Source organism: Odontesthes bonariensis, chromosome 6 (genome assembly GCF_027942865.1).
Source record: "Odontesthes bonariensis isolate fOdoBon6 chromosome 6, fOdoBon6.hap1, whole genome shotgun sequence".
NCBI lineage: Eukaryota > Metazoa > Chordata > Actinopteri > Atheriniformes > Atherinopsidae > Odontesthes > Odontesthes bonariensis.
In genome coordinates this window covers 24,538,640-24,544,670 of record NC_134511.1, presented here as the reverse complement: position 1 = coordinate 24,544,670, position 6,031 = coordinate 24,538,640, and the positions used below count along the sequence as shown (strand labels likewise).

Here is a 6,031-nt window from a genome sequence, read left to right as displayed (position 1 = left end):
AACCCATCCAATGCTTTGCTGAGCCACGTACTGGACCGACCAGAACCCACCATCCGCTACATGTTCCGACGTTGGCTGAATATTCTGTATGCCAAAATCACCTTCCTCATCCACTGGCCTGACAGGGAGTGCATCAGAGAAACAATACCCCCAGTGATGATGGTCAACTTTCCCCGTCTCACAGCAATTATTGATTGCTTTGAAATTCGAATTGAATATCCAAAGGGCCTCGAAGCTAGGTAAAGGTCACAAAAATGTGGAAGTTATGACTACTTAGCCAGGCAGCTTTTAATACAGTTTCTGCACAGATCTTGAATATAAACTGAACATTAACTATTTTAATCATATTGAACACCTGACTAAATATCCAAAACAATTCTAGTTCCATTTTAAACCCTGTTTTATTGTGTTTTTGTTTACCCCCACAGAGCTAAATCATACTCCAGCTATAAGAAGTGGACTACAGTGAAATACCTTATTGCATGTAGCCCTGCAGGCAGCATCACCTTTTTGTCTCAGGCCTGGGGGGGCAGAGCATCAGATGTAAAGATAACAAGGGAATGTGGCTTCATTTCACCCTGCTATCACCATCGTGGGGACCAGGTAATTCAATCCTCTACACCTTGCATTTATGCTAGTACATATATAATCTAAGATGATATAAGTTAAGGTACTCCTTCATGAGTTCCACAATGGGGAAATTTCAGATCTATATGTAAACAATCTATAATGTAACAGCTTTTGTATCGTATTGTTTTGTATTTTTGTAGTCATTATGGACAAGTACTGTAAATGTGTTTCACCACAAACATTAAAATGTATTACAATGTATGTACATCTAATGTATTACTTGTTTCAGATTTTGGCTGATCGGGGCTTTACCCTGAAGGATGACTTTTCTGTGCTCGGTGTCAGTCTCATAACCCCAGCCTTCACTCGTGGCAAGAAACAGCTCACAGGCAAAGACAATGAAGAATCCAGAATCAAGTCAAAAGTTCGGATTCATGTTGGCAAGTACATTTATTTTCCACAGATTAGCAAACTATTCCATACATCAATCTGATTGCACTTAATATTGGATTTCAATTTCATTGAAACTCATAAATTAATATCCAACAATGCAGCTCAAAGAATAACAATGAATAGGTATTGAGAAGCTGTTCCAGTTAACAACCAATAACACACTGGAATTGAAATTCCTATCATAGATCTCAGTACTTGAATATAAGTAACACAAGACATGTAAAATAACAGTATTAACTTTCATGCTAAAAAACACTCTAAAACCTCTTTGTGTTATTTTACAGAACGGGTGATAGGTGTGCTGAAACGGAGATTCCGCATACTGGATGGGCCACTCCCTCACTGCTTTGTCAAGACCCTGTGGGATGAGGTGAAGGAAAGGGATGTGGTTACCATTGATAAGATAGTACATGTCTGTGCTGCCTTAGTCAACATGTCAGGTAGCGTTGTGTTCAATAAAAACAGAGAGGGGGATGTGTAGGTCAAGTCAGTCTTGTCTTGACTCAAGTCAATCTTGAGTCAAGTCTTTACTCTCATGTGAAGGTCAGTCAAGTCTTGCTCTCTTCGGTGTTTACGTGACTTTCCCTTTCCCAAATCTACCTTACTGTACTGCGCTTCACCCTGAACTGACAGTGGAGGTGTCCTGTAAATGTAGATAAACTGTGTTACAAATCTTCTTGCCATAAACCTAATTTCTATTTCTATTTTACATTTTCATTCTTACACAATATTGAATCTAATTTGATGTTTAAGAAAGTATAGGACCCTGAATACATGAATTTTCTATATAACTGTAAAGTAGTGTTTAGAACATTGTTCATCTGTAATGGAGTGTTTTCTATATTTTGTGTTTTACCTGAAACTCCTGTTCTGAAGCGGTGTCTGTGGACTCCTGATATCACAAATAAATTATTTGTTATTAATTGGAATTGTGTTTCTCTATATTACAGTGGTATATATTTATTACATACTACATGACTATTATTAATGAGGCATTGGATGCACCTTCGCAAACTGAAAAAAGCTAGACATGAGGCACTGTCCCTTTCCTTTTTTCAAGTTTGTGAGTGCTACCCTCTATCCTTAGATGCGATTTAAAAAAAAATGACAATACTGCATTCTCTGAGCAAAATGTAGGCATACCTGATGCTCCAGCTCTGATGGGACTCCTGCCAGCTTGGGGTACACATGTCTGGCCCAGAAACGGCTGATGGTGTCAAGGGCCCGAGAGATGAAACCCTCATCTCTTTTCACTCGGAAAATCACTGTTTGCCTTGGGGTCCAGGTGATGAAATCAGCATATTCTGTTTTGCAGACATACATCTCCATCTGTACCTGAAGAAAAAGTTCAGCACAGCCTCCTTTCACTATCACTACACAATTTCTAAAACATAAATTACATTTCTTGTGAGGGGTTCTCAAGAGAGGTGTGGAGCACCTTGTGTGCAGATGAACCTGTCACTCTCCCCACTCTTTCCTCATGCCACCTTGCACATGCTGCCTGCTCTCTCGTTTTTTCCTCTATTGCCAACACTTGGTCATCAGAGAATTCTGACAGATTTTGAAACCATGACTTTGGCTTAAAGGGCTCTGCAAAATTTTTAAAAGTACTTAGACCAGTTGGCATTTTCTCAGTGGCAGACAACATTTCTAGGAACTGCTGTTGCTGGTCATGGTTTGCCTTTGGAATGGCCCTCTCCTTTCTCCTCACTGCTTGCTTGCATTTAGTCTTCTCTGTGTAGAACTGAATTTCCTTCACTGAGTCAGCCTCAACCTTTTTAGTGCATGCCTTATTCCAGGTACAGGCAATGCTTGTTGGTGCCACACTGGTGTAGCCAAGGCGAACAAATTTCTCCACCTTAAAAAGTAGAGCTGCTACATGAGAGCAACTTTCTCCCAGTCTAGATTAAAATAGAAGGGAATACAGTTTTTTGTCATCAATTAGGAAGATAATTTCTTCTCTTGTGATAGAATTATGTGTGTGTCAGTGTAATGATACTATTAATGTATTAATGCAATCGGTTTACCCTGCCATGCAATTGCAGTGTGCACATGCAATTTCCCCAGTCATCTTTACTGCAACCCAAGGGTGGTACGGCTTGTCAGTCACCCTCCATGATGGCTTGACCTTTGTTTTCAAAATTATTGTCTGAACACAGGGTCTGTGGTGTAGCACCTCATCCACCCAGCCATCATTAAATTTCTGAGCATCCAGGGACCTCCAATTCTTCATCAGGGTTGCTGTGTAAATCCCTAAAGAAGGGTGGATCAGTAGTGTTAAATTTGCTTTCTTCAGTAATGTGTTCAGTGGACATAAATTATGCATTTATCTTTCTTTTCTTTTTTGTTATTGTAAATTTTCATTTAAAAATAGTTGTCATAAGCCTACATTAGCCTACCTGGTGATTCAATGAGGTAGGAGTATATGTCTGGGTATGTCACCTCTGGCCATTGGGTGGGGTCATTTACCCACTTCTCCTCCGGTAAGCTGTATGGACATACATCCCCTAGATCGTTAATTTTTTCTACATAACGTCGCCGATCATCGCTCGACAACGTCGTAATATAGCTAACGTTAGCCATTGCAGGAGGTTTTCAGGCTGGTTATCGTAAAGCCGGCACTTTGTTTTCACCGGAATGGGGGCGTGGCCTAATTTGCTACTGTCATCTATGCCTGCCACTCATTTCAAAGACGCCGTGTTTCTCGTTCATCGTTCAACGAGACTTGCCTGTCAATCAACTGGAGTGACAACTGAGGTGTCCAATCCGGTTCCAGCACAACACAAGGTAGCAATTCTCGACAAGTAGGAGAAATCGACAGAACACCGGCTCTTCTTTGGGAGCCGAGTCAAAAGAGCCGACTCTCGAAAAAGAGCCGAGCTGCCCATAATTAGATACAATAATAATAATATCTAATTTAATTAGAATAATAAGAATAAGAAACAGAGCACAGTGGGGTCTTACGCACTTTGGTGCTCTGGACCTAAAACCTGACGCAGCTGCGTTGCTACGTTCTCATGCCCTGCCCCTCCCCTACCCCACTCTTCGAGCTCTTAATTGGAGTGGAGAAATTTTGCAAAGATGCATATGGAAGCAAGTTCAAGCAACAAGCATTGGTTCAACGAATTCTGAAGAGAACCTTTGTAGGTATGTATGGTATATAGTGTTTATACGTTTTATACAGCACAAGTTTTATTGGAAATACTTGAATATACTTTATATACGTGTATAATGAAATGTGTAACTCGTTTGCATGCTCTCTGAAGTTAGCATGCTAAGCGGAAAGTTAGCTAAGTAACTAAGTTAGGTAACTGACCATTTTGCTCAATTGTCAATCTACAGCGGTCAAAGGATGAAACGGAAACGTGACATTTCAGTTTTTCAATAGTGGAGGTACTACAGGGGAGAAAAGGGAGAAGGAGAACCCAGACGAAGTATGCAGTGAGGATGTGCCCAGGGAGAGAACAGGGACAGAATGTGCACACGATGAAGCATCGATTCTGCTACTGAATAGGATGTTTCTGTTAAAGGCGGGGTAGGGGATCTTTTTCTGGAACATTTTTTTACATATTGCTTGAAATACTCTTCACAGCCTCATTGCAACCAATTAATTAAAAGTTTTGACACAAATATGAAAAGTTTTAGTGGCCTCTAGAACGTACAATCTAGGAAAAACAGTATCCAATCATTGTGAACGGACCGTTCACAATGATTGGATTCTGATGCCGTCTATCAAACTGCAATCTCCCCCTCCTTCCCCCTGTGCGCGTACCCTGCTCCGTGAATGAAGCTTGGCAGGAAGCTAAACTAGAGCCAGCTTGGCTAGCACCTAGCATTATTAAACGTATAGTTAGCATAAACTAAATACTAAATACGGCAACGATCGATGCTTGCTGTCAGAACAGCGCTCGTGCACCTTCGTGCTCGTGCGCGTTCATGTACTCTAGAGGCGTGCCTTCGGGGGGAAAGTGAAGAAAAGGGTTGGGACTTTTTACCTGTGTATTTTCAAAATGCAGCTTCGCTTGACTCAAAATCCAGGATCTCCTACCCTACCTTTAATATAAGATAACATCAGCAGTAATCTAGCATTGTTCATTAAATAGTTAAAAAGAACTCGTTCACTGAACCAGTAAAAAATTTGGAGCTCCGTTTTTTTCACCTTAAAATTGTGAATCATGGTTTGAATCTTTGGTGTAGTATCATCCTAATAGGTCATTGATTGTTTTATTTGTGACACTTCAAACAGACATGTAAATAGAATCCTTAATAGGTCTACAGGGCTTTGAATATGAGGGCAAATATGGCTGTATCCTTAGTTGGAATTCCTAGACATTACAAAAGGCTTTTGGAAACTGCTTATGAGTAGCATAAATGAAATTGTTCACAAGATCTTAAAATTGATGCTAGTATGTAATGATGACTATATAGTTTAAGCTTGTCATTACTTATTCCTTTTCAGATGTAATTTGGTGTTTAGGCTACTATTCTTGAGTAAAGATTATTTGTCTTTTTAAAGTAATAATAGTAATTGTTCTCTTTTGTGGTTTATCCTAGACATATCCCAGTCAAGAGCAGAGGGACCCAAACAGCCACAACTGAAAGTCTTCCCTCGGAAGACGGAAGACAGTAAATCAATAAATAGGTTTTTTTGGGGGGGGTTTTTTTGGTCGGGTATGTCACCCCAAGATTTTGCCTTGCCCCCACCAGCCACCCTTAGGATTTATTTCTGCTGGCGCCCCTGGTGTTCCAGGGGTGGCACATGAGCACCACATCCTGCTTGCCTTTGGCTGTTTCGCTCTCCCAAATTAATGCTCCCTGACAGTATTCAGAGGCTCTTCCAACATAGTGAGTCGTTATGAACTGAGAGGCATTCATTATGAACATGCATATTGATTCAAACAAATTTAATATGTGACCCACCTCTCCTGCACAATGTTTAATTTAATTATTTCAAAATTATTTTCAACTAAAACTAAAATAACATCACCCTACAAAAAAACAATGATGG

The 6,031-nt window shown here is 40.2% G+C and overlaps 1 long non-coding RNA gene across 1 annotated transcript; it reads left to right on the top strand.

Moving 5' to 3' along the window:
* Positions 1–501: 501 nt before the first annotated feature.
* On the top strand, positions 502–1,360 carry LOC142382931 (uncharacterized). The gene is made up of 3 exons (XR_012769966.1): positions 502–603; positions 860–1,010; positions 1,308–1,360. It is a non-coding gene; the product is annotated as an uncharacterized LOC142382931 (long non-coding RNA).
* Positions 1,361–6,031: the final 4,671 nt, after the last annotated feature.